General features: G+C 45.0%; 1 protein-coding gene across 2 annotated transcripts in view; it reads right to left on the bottom strand.

The window, feature by feature from the left end:
- Positions 1-12,536, bottom strand: part of GATA4 (GATA binding protein 4) — an 85,221-nt gene extending 72,685 nt beyond the window's left edge. Inside the window, exon 1 of one of the 2 annotated variants that reach the window (XM_055300061.1) lies at positions 12,437-12,536. The gene's annotated coding sequence lies outside the window, so the exon portion shown is untranslated. Of the gene's footprint in view, positions 1-12,319; positions 12,414-12,436 lie in introns of those variants that run through there. The other variant, XM_055300062.1, reaches the window with a different exon arrangement.
- Between the last annotated feature and the right edge of the window lie 311 nt (positions 12,537-12,847).

Here is a 12,847-nt window from a genome sequence, read left to right as displayed (position 1 = left end):
GAGATTGATTAAAAATAATAAAATAAGCCAGCACTTCGGAATAACCAGAGCTCACCTCCCAAATAAGCAAATCATGTTATTTTTTTTTTTCATTTTTGGGATATGTTACTGCTCTTGGCACTCTTTGAGTCCCTCCTCCATCTCTCTACCAGTTTGTATTTAATATCTAGCTAAATGGTAGAGGATTTTTTGATTTGGTTCTTAATTGGGTAATCAATTCACTGTCTCCTGTTTGTTTTATGAATTTTCCCCTGCTCATGACGTTTCCCAACTCCATTCTCATGATAAAGAAATGGTGTTGGGGACAAGGTTGTGGCAAGGCCACCTCCTTACTGTGCTCCTTGTTATGGCTACCCCAGCAGTCAGGCAGTCTCCCCTTTCCTCCTATTCTCACATAAACATCCCCCTTATACTGGCCTGACTCTTCGAAATTCAAGTGCATGTGTGTATATGTGTGTGTGTATGCTTTATTTTGTCGCTTCGTTAAGCTTAAAAAAAGTCATTGATGGCTGTAATAATATTTAATAATGCTCCAGATCTCCCACAATGCTCTGCACAGAGTAGGTGCTCACATATACTTCAAAAAATTAATTAATGCTTGAAGAAATCTGGAGACTGAATTCTCTGTATTAGAAATTGTCTATTTGTAAAATGCAAAAATCTGCCTCAATTTCTCTCTTTTTTCACATTTCAGGAAACCTCAGGCACAGCCACACTGTAAACGTATGGCTTTGTAAACCACTTTATTTTTTACTGTTTTGATCTCACATGTGTGGAGGCTCTTAAAGTGCTATTTACTTCACTTTATACCTTGCACCTTGGAGAGGCTGGATGATAAATGAGAGATGAATAATTCCTTATTGCTACTTATCTGCTAAATCTATAAACTAGTGTCAGCATTTACTCAGTTGGGTTTAAAGCTATGTCTGGTATACTTATTAACCTGCTTAAAATAAGCCATAAAAATGGGCTTGGTAGGCAGTTTTTTAAACTAATTTTTAAAAATCACATTGGTCATTTTCTACTAACTCATGGGGTAACCTTTGGCAAATCACTTAACCTCCTTGTGCTTCACCTGCAGAATGAAGGGGGTGGGTTCCTAGATCAGCTGTAAGAGACTTGCAGCTCTGTTATTCCTAGATTCCATGATTTTCAAATGAGGAAATTAAGGGATCCTGATAACACCTATTAGAACAATTACAGATCAGTTCATATTCATGTCTCAAGAATCCTTGGCATATCCCTGGTGGGTGTGGGAGGCAGCACTTGGTAGTTAGAGCAGAGCATTTTCAGTTGTATTCTGTTACTTATTAGTACTGTGACCTTTGGCAATGCAGCACTTCTGAGTCTCAGTGTCCTCATCTATAAAATGGGCACAATACAGTGATACACTGATTACTCCAGAGAGCAATCAAATGTGAAGATCAAGTGTGACATATATGTAAAAGTACTTTGATGATTATTATTCATTGTCCCCAATTTACATACGAGAGCAATTTACAATTCGAGGTACTGTTTGGTTAATCAGTTTGTAGCAGGGCCAAGGGAAGGATTATTTGACTTGTCTTATTCTACTTTTTTTTTTGTCTTATTCTACTTTGATGACATGTTGAAATCATTTAAAAATTATATAAAGATTACATAATCTTTATAAAGTGAATATATAACGGTTGAGTCTTCAAGAAAAACCTGTGTCTGATGAGACATTTCTGAGAACGCTAAATGGCATAGTGATAACAAAATCAGTCAATATCTTACTGGCCTACAGACCTAGGAACTCCCAGTTTCTTCCAGTAGAAAATAAAGCATTTTCCAAAGGCTTCGAAAATATGTACCCTTCCCAGCTCTGGTTTTCCTCATACCCATTGCTTTGGGATGCACCCTGGCCAGGCAAGAGTACATGTGGTCTGCCCAAGGCTTTGGGTTTGATTCCCTTCAGGGACCTGTGAGAGAAGCCAGTTGTTGCTGAGGATTTTTGTTGTAGAGAATTCAGTCAGCAAAGGTGTCTGGAACATGTCCCTGTGAGAATTATTCTTCAGGACAGTACTACCATGTCTGTACTGTGCAGGGGGCTAGCAAATGTGACATGAAGATAAACGTGATGCTTAACTGGGTCCTGCTTGCCTTGTAGAGGAGAAAGGCATAGATGAACAGTCTACAAAACTGTAATCCTATAAAAATTAAAGTTCTGTGGTTCTACCAAAATTCTATTCAGATTCCCTTGTGGCCTGCCAAACAAACAAAGGCTGACCTCAATGTTAAAAAAATTTAAAAAGTGGGGCGCCTGGGTGGCTCAGTGGTTGAGCCTTTGGCACAGGGCCTGATCCTGGGGTCCTGGGATCCTATATTGGGCTCCCTACAGGGAGCCTGCTTCTCCTTCTGCCTATGTCTCTGCCTCTCTCTCTGCCTCTCCTGAATAAATAAATAAAATCTTTTGAAAAATAAATAAGTAAAAAAAGTATAGAGCATAAAGAAGGAGAATAGGAGAGGTATTTTAAGTCTATATTTCTACTATACTTAGACTACAATTTTTGTTAAATGTTTACTTGCTAATTAACAACAATGAAACTGATCTTTAGTTTGATGTTACTTTTATCTTCTGTTGACCAAATGTGCCACATTTTAATTAAAAATCTCAGTACAAGGTCTTTTGAAGTTTCACTAAGTTTTAGTATATACTTTTTAAAAGATTTTATTTTTAAGTAATCTCTACACCCAATATGAGACTTGAACTTACAACCCCGAGATCTAGAGTTGCACGTTACACTCAGTGAGCCAGCCAGATGCTCCTAAGTTTCCCTAAGTTTATGGTGGGATTTTGTTCCTTTTTGTTAATATTCTCACCCCCCCACACACACACAAGCTCATTTAACACTCTGCTTATAAAGGGGGAGGAAAGCAGCCTTCCTCTTTATAAAGTGCTACTCCTTTTAATAAATTAAAACTATTTCAGTTCAATAATGGGAGCTGACAGTCATTGAAACATGTCCTGTAATTTATATGGTCTTCAGTCCCATTCTTAGGGGTTAACTTTCTTGCTTTCACAAAGGTTTTCTCTTTGAACACCCTCTCCAGCTTTGGGGCACCACTAAAGGTCTGTCTTCCCTCCCCTGTCAAGCTCTCCTCCCCTTCTCCGGGGGTCTGAATAATCAGCTTTTATTTGCAGCTGGACCAGCACCTGGCCTTACATTCCAGCACATCTTCTGCCAGCAAAGGGAGTTTTGAGAAGAGGAAAGTTACAAGAAGTTAGACTATTGTTTTCAATTTCAGAAACACTCAAGGTTACAAGTGAAATTCTGAGACAATCTGGATGGCTGTGAAAACATTTTCTAAAGGGGGAGGGGAGACCTCTTTGTGGAAAAATCACTCCTACCAATGGTAAATGTCTTCATCCAGGAATCAAGAGTCGGAGACTATTCTTGGAGTTTGTGTCCATTGAGTTTTAGAAGTCTAAAGCAGAATTCTCTAAAATGGATATGCTTTTGTCATAAGCACAATAGTCACAAAAGCAAAATCATAGGAAGAGACATATCTTGGATTTGATCAATCCTCCCCACGCCTTTCAAAACATCTCTTTTTCTAATGTCAAGGAAACAGGAACTCATTGTAATTCATTTGGAAAATACAGGAAAGCATATCAAGAAAGAGAAAATCTATCCTTCACTGCATCAGCCAGAAAGAACCACTGAGAACATTTGTTTTCTCCTTCCTCCCACCTCTCTCCACCACTTTCACACCGTATAGAGTGTTTTTGCAGTCTATTTTTAATTTTTTTAAATACGACAATTTCCATGTCATTAAATATTTTTAAAGATTTTATTTATTTACTTATTTATTTGAAAAAGAAAGCATGAGGGTGCGGGGGAGGGAGACGAACAAGCAGAGCATGGAGCAAGCTCTGCGCAGGGCTCAATCTCACAACCCTGAGATCATGACCTGAGCTGAAGCCAAGAGTCTGGGGCTGGCTCTACTGACTGAGTCACCCAGGCGTCCCTCTGTCATTAAATATTTTAAGGAAACAGTGTGACGGCTACATTATAGGTTTTGCATTGTTTATGTAAATAAACTCTTACTGTTCATAGTTTGTGTTGTTTTCTACTTTTTGCTATAATAAATAGAAGTTTGATGTGCCCTTGTCAAATTGACATACATTTTGGTGAGTAGGGCACCTCATAGACCTCTGATTCTTTCCTTGGGGTAAATTTCTCTTTTGGGGCGGGGTGTAAATTTCTATTACTGGAAAAGTGGGCCCAAGAATGTGAACACTTGGAGGGTTTTAGATCTGTATTGCAAGATTGCATTCTAGAAATGTTGCATCCAAAATTTCCACCACCAGCAGCACTCAATTTTGGGTCAGATAACTTAAAAATACATCTATCAATTTTTCAGGTAAATTTCCACATTTTATCAGACAAATTTAATTTCCGAAGGGCTTTGAAGCCAGAGGTAAGAAACAAACAAACAAAGCCAAATGAAATCAAGGAGGGACATTGATGCCCAACTGAATGAATCACGCTGTAGAGATTATTTCAGGGACTGAGGAGAGGTCCTGTTTGTCTTGTAAAGTTTTTTTGTTAATTTTAAAAAATATTTTATTTATTTATTCATAAGAGACACAGAGAGAGAGGAGAGACACAGGCAGAGGGAGGAGAAGCAGGCTCCATGCAAAGAGCCCGATGTGAGATCCTGGGATCATGTCCTGAGCGGAAGGCAGATGCTCAATTGCTGAGCCACCAAGGCGTCCCTGTCTTGTAAAGTTTATGGGAATTTCAAAATATAAGAAACTGAAGCACAGAAATGTTAAGAAATTTGCCCAAGATAACACAGCCAGTAAGTAGTGCAGATGAGATTCAAAACATATTATTGTAACACTGGAGTCCAGACTCTTACCACTGACCCAGGGACAATTTGCACTTAGTATCTCATCAAATCTAAAGTTTCCAGAACATTCTTTGTCATGAGCTTATTGTCCAGAAGTTGCCTTTTGTAGCCTTTAGCTTTTTAACCAGCAAATGAGAATAATCTCAGATTATGTACGAAGGGAAAATTTATCTTGGAAGAAGGTGGCACTCATCTATTGAGAAGCACATTCATACATCTTATTTCTAGGCTATGCCAGAAATAGAAGAGAAATAATTTGCTTGCGGTCACCCAGTTTGCAGCTGGTTGCATCAGGACTAGGATCCAGGCTCTGGTGATTCTTTGGCTACTGCCTATAGCGTTTTCTCTGCCAGCAAATATCCTCTGTGGGCAAGTGAAGATTTGCCTAAGGCCCATAGAGCCTTAAAGTTTCATGGGGTTAGTGTCTAGCAACTGGGATTTCCCTCTCCAGGAGAAGTCTGAAGGGGAAGTGACACAGCTGGGTTAGTGGGATGTGGGTTGCAGCAGCATGAGGGGCTTAGCACCCTGAGCTTAGGTGTGGGCAGGCAGAGATGATCTTCTCTCAGGGAAAGACCTGCCAGTCCAGGGAGTCACTTTCAAGCGGAAATCTCAGGCAGGAGTGATTATTACTAAGGGTAGAGACTGTTGCTGGCCTTCTGGGGAGGGGATTCCTGCATTGAATGGAAGGCTGAACCAGATAACCTCTGGGGCCCTTCTAGCTCCCGACCTCTCTGATTTGTATGTGTTGGAGTAAAGAAGTGAGCAGTCACGGGACTGGAATAGTTGATTTAGGGTCCCACCCCAGTCGCCAGTAGAGTTCTCATCTTGGGCAAATAATTTAACCTGTCAGTACAAGGCACAATGCCTGGCCCAGAGTAAAGCTTTGTAAATGTTTGCTGAATGAATGAACGAAAGAATGGAGGATGGATTTAAGTCTCCCAAGTCCGGAGGAATATTGGTGAATATTGGATTCTTACAGTGCCCTTTGATTATTGTGGAGTTTGAATGAAACTATGTAAACTATATATTGAACTTCTTAAACTATATATTGAACTCCTTAAAAGGAAATTTGATCTGCCAAACCCAAAGGGATTCTAATTCATCCTTATACTGACAAAGGATAGAAATATAACATACCAGCCTCAGGAAGCCTACTTCGCAGTGGTCAGTTTTGAGCCCACACCAAACTCTCTATTTCATTAATCCCTCCTGTCGCCAAATGGGGCAGCTCAAAGCCTCCCAGAACAGGGTGGGGCAGCCAGATCGCATCCCTCCCTCCACCCCCGCCCCGGATAAATGCCGAGGTCTAATGGATTGTTCAAGCTGCTGTCCAGATTAGATAGCAAGCCCCTTCGTTATCGCGGCTGGAGCAAACTCGGGCGGCCACTAGGATGAGAGCTTTCTAAAGGCAGCCCCGAGAAGCCTGGGGAATCCAGAGGGCAAGAGAGAGCAGAGAGCTGCTGACAAATCCTGGGGCCCCAAGGCTGTTTCCACAGAGCGCCTCTTCCCAGAACTTGCCCCGACCCTAAATCCTGCCCCTACTCCCATAGCATTTAAGGAAGCAGGTATCCGATGCGATTGGTTGTTAATAAGACAGTAACGTGTAGATTCTGCTTGTTAACCTCAGAGAAGGTAGGAACACTTGAATGACACCCCCCCTTGATACCAGAGAGATGCTTTTGCACAGTGATGACTGCATCAGAAGGGCTGTACCTTTCCTCATTTTTTGTTGTTCCTGAGTCACTGCAGGGGAAGCAGAGCTGACTTTGATTCCCCCTTCCTAATTCTCCATGGTCAAGTTTTTACCAGTTAATGACCCTGTTTTTTTTTAAGGAAAAGTTTCTTTAGAGTTTTAAGTTTCTTAAATAAACCGTCTTATGAGCTATTTTTGTCTTCAGTCATTATCCAAAAGCAAAAGCAAAAAAAATCTATTTATCAACACTTATAAAAATAAAATTTCATATACGCTCTCACAACAAATTCTACATAAAACAATGATAAATGCTCAAAATCATTATTTATCTACAAGGATATACTAATTGTTCTATCATTATTATGATAGAACTACTGTGATATAACAGAAAGCAAATAAAATCTTAGCTGGTGAACAAGGAAAAGTTATCTATTTATGCCATATCAATTTCCTGTTAAATCTTACAGTTAGTGAAAAGCCATAATAAATGGTGTGGCAGGACAAATCATCTGGCTCAGTATGAAATGTTTCTACAACATTAAAAAAAAAAACTCTGCATCATGTTTTCTTTCTTTCTTTCTTTCTTTCTTTTAGTGAATCAATCTTGGTAGACATCCACCTACGAAAATGATTGTATAGTGTGGTATTTTAGAGGTGGAAATTTAAGACCTTTCTTAAGGGCAAACAACACAGCTACTGTGTAGTTTAATATCCAGAAATTAAGATAAGTCGCCAACAGGACGGCTTCTGATTCACCCAATAAGACATCGTTATCCAGTGAGTTCTGCATGCAAGGATCACACTCAAATTAATTTAAAAACGAATTTACCATGAGGAGTAAGGATCTACGGTTGGGATGAGAAAAGAGCAAGAGAGAGTCGGGGGATTTTGGATTTTAAAGGTGGCACGAATATCTGGGAGCACCCCGGAGTCACTAAAATCAGCCAGGTCTGCAGCCGCCAAGGACCGGCAAAAGAGAAAGGTACTCAGGTAAAAAAAAAAAAAAAAAAAAAAAAAAAAAAAAAAAAAAAAAAAGAAAGAAAGAAAAGAAAGAAAAGAAAAAAAAGAAAAGAACAAATTTTATAGATAACGAACAAAGTAGTAAGGGGAAAGGATTTTGATTAAGCAAGAAAAGGAAACTCAGGAATTGAATTGGAGGGAGGAGAACGAGAACCAGAGAGGGAGGTGGGGGTGGGTGGGGATGAACGAAAGAAAGGAGAAAACAAGGAAAGTTAAGACAATACTAAACGAATAAAGAAAATCCCTAAGACCTGTGGGTAGGGTGGTTGAGGGAGAACAACACATCACCGTATCTAAAGAAAAAGCAGCAGCCATTCCAAACTCCGCCCTGTCAAACACCGACCCCTGGAACGCCGCACCGGCGCCTGGACACGCGACCCCCGCGCGGGCTTCGGCCCTGGGGGCTGCGGCCACCGCCCCCCCCCCGGGAGGGGGCTTAGCCAAACGTGCTTTTGGAAGGCTCTGCGGGCAGTCTTTTCTAAGGCCAATTGGACGGGTGTTGGGGAACGGTCGAGTGCGCGGCCCAGAAATGATAAAAAGACAGTGCTCTCCCCCCAGAACTTGAGCTTGCCCAGGCCTGGGAATCCAGTGGCTTCTGCACAAGTCCCAAGTCCCGAAGCTTCGAGAAATCTCTACTTCCGGCCCCTGCGCCAGCCGGGGACCGTGCAAAAATGTTAAAGCTCTTCAAATCGGGCCGAAGGAGACTTCTCCAATTCCGTGTTGGTAACCACTAAGCCCACGAGCTAGGGGTGCCATCCGCGCCCCTTAGAAGCCCCCCAAACCCGGCCCAAGAAAGGACTGAAGCAGTCAGTGCCTTGCGGACTGGAGTCGGGTCCGCGGAGACCCTCGCTCGACTAGGTAGCGGGGAGATGTGTCTGCACAGGGATGCGGACGTGCACAACAGCCTAACTTGGGGTAGGGCGCGCGCGCGCGCAACGGATACCCGTTTTGTTGAAACTCCTACTGTAGTTCTTGGCCTGTTCTGGGACCTTACGTGGGAGCCACTGGGTAGGCAGCAGAGGGACGCGGCTTCCTTACGCCCTTCGCAGCCCAGACCAGACGGGGCACCGCACTGGGGCGAGCGGGGCCAGGGTCGCGCCAGCCCCCGCCCTGGGAAAGGCGCGGGCAGGCTGTGGGCGGAAGCGCTGCCCACCTTCTCCTCCGCCCCCGGTCCACCTGGGTGTTGAGAATGCCCGGGGCTCGGAGCTCCCCAAAAAGGGTCTCCCGCGGAGAGAGCGATCTGGCACCCGTTTTGAGCAGCATCAGGCCCAGGCCCGAGGTCACACGGCTGATCCCGACCTGGACTCTGGGGTCTGCGGCCTGGGCTCTGTCGCCCACTAGCCCTGCTCGCGCACACTGGGTCCCGCCGGGATCCCGGGGTTGGAGACGCGACCCTGGAGACCGCTGGAGCGACACGCACCCGAGGTCGACCTGCCCTCTGCGGCGCCATAGTGGTTGAAAGCATTCAAACCAACCTAACCGCAGCCTCGCCAGGAACAGACACGATAAGAGGAAGTTCCGCTGCAAAGTGGCATTGCAGGCAAACGGTCTAGTTCGCTTGCAAAGACGCGCGGGTTCTAGAACGTGGTGCCGCGCGCCAGGGTTTCCTCCAAGCCTCGGGCGGCCGCAGCAGCCCTGTTGACCGCCACCGCCTCCTTCCCCACCTGCTCGGGCCCTCGCCCACGGCCGCGCCGCAGGGACCACACGCCGGCACCTTAAACGCACCCGAGGCGGGAGCAGCCTTCTTTGGGGCGCCCACGGCAGTTTTCCGCGAGGGCGGCGTACTTCTCAGTGGGGGTTTTTTCCTTTGGGGAGATCGCCTCCAATGCGGATTGGCAAATGGTCTGAGCCCCCTTTGCGGGACACCCCGGCCATGCAACTTTGGGCAGAGTAACTTCTCCCAATCTTTCTTCTCGTCTTGCGGGGTGTGGGAGAAACACCACCTCCCACACGGAGATGAACTCGCAAACTTTTAAAGCGCCATTCAGAAGGGATTGCAATTGATCACTAATTAATACATTTTTTTTTACTTTAGGAGCAATTATCTGCCTCTTTGGGGGGTCCCTGAAGCTTTACTGGGTGTTCCCCTTATTTGGGAGTGTCCATTGCCACCCCCCCACCCCCAGCTCCCATTCTGTCCCTTAAAAAAAAAAAGTTACTTTTCATTTCCTTCTCCAAACTCTCGACGCGGTTAGGACTGTTCGCCCCAGACCGGGCCCATGAAGGCCAGGGACACTTTCAAGGTCGTGGGTATCCCCGCTGGGCCGCGCGCGGGGACCCCACCCAGTCCGCGGGTGCCCACATTCGGAGCTCAGCAGTCCTCGGTTCCTTTTCATTTCGCCGACAGCCCTAAGCCTGGTCTCTTCCCTTCCCTCCTCTGTCCTTTCCTACCCTCCGCCGGAGCCTGACGCCTCCCGGTTTATTGACCTTAGATGGGCTTCGGGGCTTTATCAGGCCCGGCGGAGTGTCCCGCGGCGCACCCCCACCCCCAGTGGCGCGGTGGGAGCCCTTCTTAAGCTTTTCTAGAAACCTCTTTCCTGCCCCGTCTCCACCCGGCTCCGAGTACCTACAGAAAAATCGTCTGAATTCTGGGGATCCTGGGGAGAACCAAAGCAGAGCCTTGAGGGCCACGGATATTTTCTGTGTCGCCCCTTTATAGATAACGCCGGTGAAAGTGCGTGCCTCCCTCCCTCCCAATTATTCGGATAATTGTCTCGAATCTCCACTTGGTGCCGTGTTTAGACAGTTGGAGATGGATCGTTTGAATTTCTTCAGTATCTGTCCTATCCCAGCCCTCAACGCCCTCTTCTCTACTGTCCCCAGCCCTAAAACATCTCTGGACTTACACATACAAACTATAATTTTACATCCTATAAATCACTTGGCAAATATAACTAGGCATTAGAAGGTCGTTTGAAATGGATATTTTATTGAGCTTGAGAAACAGAACAGGGATAAAGAGCAACTTCATACCATTTCCTCAATACTAGCCCCACAAAGCTGTCTTAAAATCTCCCCCTACACCCCCATTCCCTCCCCCCACCAACTGAACTTGGCCAATGCAAAAATCACCTTCACAGACAAACTCTTTAGAAGACAGAGGAAATGTCTATGTCACTAAAAATGAACTCCAATCTAAAAACTTCTGTAAAAAAAGTTCATGAACTGGGACTTCCAAATATCCTTTTACTCTAAGCAGATTTATCCAAATAAGACTAACAGAAACAAAACACTTATCACTATAATGGAAAAAAAAAAAGCCAAACCTATTTTGTGATAATAGGTCATAGGATTCTAGCAGCCTTTCGCAGTAAGGTTTTCCCTCATTTCAAATCGGCACTTCCTTAATCTTGCCCAGCTAAAGACCTTTCAATTCCCTTTATTTTTGACGAATACGCAGAAGAGTGAGAATGTCCACTCAAAGGGGGAAAATGGGAAGGAACAGGAGAAACATGAGCTGGGCAGGGGAATGATAAGTAAAGCAGATGAATGTAAGTTTTGAGACAGCTTTTGAATTTGTCTCACTGGAAGCTGGCAAGGCTTTGGGAGAGGGAAACACAGAAGGAATAATTTTCCATTCCCTGTTAATATTTGTAGTAAGTGCACAGACATCAAGAGACTTTGCACTAAATCGGACCCAATTCCCAAAGAGCACTTGATTTGTCCTCAAGAGGCTACAGAGTTAAAATATGCCCTTGTCTGTTTTTAACCTTTGGGCAAAGGGAGGAAGCTCAGACAACTCTTTGGTTTTGAACTCTCCCAGAGCAATAGCTGTTAAATAATGCTTCACTGAGAACTCCAGTCTTCTCATTCTCCACCTCTGTCTTTTCAAAGCTACTCCTCTGTCTTTACTTTTCTTTCAGACTCACCCCTTTTCTCAGCTACAACTAAAATTCAAAACTCATTTGTCCCAACTCTAGATTTAGAGAAAGCAGAGGTAATTTTGACTTGGATGCAAAAGCATATGCAACCAAGCTCTTCAAAGCACGACAAAGCGTGCTTTGCACAGTCATTACCGTACACTTGCAAAACCCACCTGTACTCCTCCTTCCCATCACATGCCTGGCTCCAGAATAAATGAAAAATTAAACCCTACACCTAGCCTGGCTGACCCTTGACCTGTAAATAGGCAAAGAAAAATATCAGATCCTGAAGGCCGAGAGGCCTATTCGCTAACAAACCAATGAAGCCAACAGGAAACGCTGGTGAGACTTTCTGCCCTGAAAGCATACTGAGCACGTCTGACTTAGATCAGGAAGGGTTTTCCTAAGCTTTCTCAAGGGGTTCTCAAGACTGAGCATCAGTGGCCTCCTGGGGTGAGGTGGTGGTGGTGGGGAAGCCATGAGATCTGGGTGTGTTGGAAGGAGCAAAGGCAGGAGGGTGCCGGGCACCTGGTCAAATCCCTTTGAGTTTTTGTGTGGTATGTATTTATTTACTTTTTCTTAGGAGACTGGCCATCCCCATCGATTTCTGATTGTTCGAGTGGGAGGCTGAACCCGGAAATAGAGAAACTAAAACACTACCAAGTTGTGAGAAAGAGAAACAGAGGGAAAAAGTGGGAAAGGAAGCCTTGCCCTGTGGTTTGGCCTGGTAAGAATCTCCTTTCTTCCTGTCCTCAAAGGTCTGAGAGCCTCCTGCTCATCCTCAGTCACTCACTGGTAGGTCCTTGCCCCTACCTCCCCTCTCCCCACAGGCTCCCGACTCAGCGCTCCAACCTTAACCGACCTTCTATTCCTCTGCGGGGCTGTGGGCCCTCCTGGGCTCCTCCTGGGCTCCTCCCAGCGCCCTGCATCACCCCTCTGCCCAGACAGGGGTCCCCAGGAAGGCCAGGAAAGGACTCACCCCTGGTGGGAGCGGTGCCCCTGTAGCTCCCCGCGGGCCCAGTGCGAGGCAGACTCTCAGGGACCGTCTCAGTTCCTCAGTCTCAGGGATTCCAGGCTGTTCTCAGCGGGGTGGGAGGGAGGCGTTGTGAGCTGCGTCTCCCAGCTCCCTCGGAGCTCCCAGCTTTCCCCTCGGAATTAGATAACAGGAAAAATAGATAAGAGAAGTGGTTCATTAATTCAGCAAGCATTTTTTTTGGGGGGGGGTATGTGTACAAGTGGAAGGAAATCCTGTTAAGGAATGAAGCCCTGGTTGGACATTTTTTTAAAAAGTCAATGTTCAGAAGGTTCCAGAGATGCTTCCAGAAGGTCACTCAGAAGGACCGAGATGGACAGGAAACAAACCTAAGGAATCACTATTTGTGGGGAAAAG

This window comes from Nyctereutes procyonoides, unplaced genomic scaffold, assembly GCF_905146905.1.
Source record: "Nyctereutes procyonoides isolate TBG_1078 unplaced genomic scaffold, NYPRO_anot_genome, whole genome shotgun sequence".
Taxonomy (NCBI): Eukaryota; Metazoa; Chordata; class Mammalia; order Carnivora; family Canidae; genus Nyctereutes; species Nyctereutes procyonoides.
Note: the sequence above shows the minus strand (reverse complement) of the source record. Positions and strands in the feature narration are given on the sequence as shown.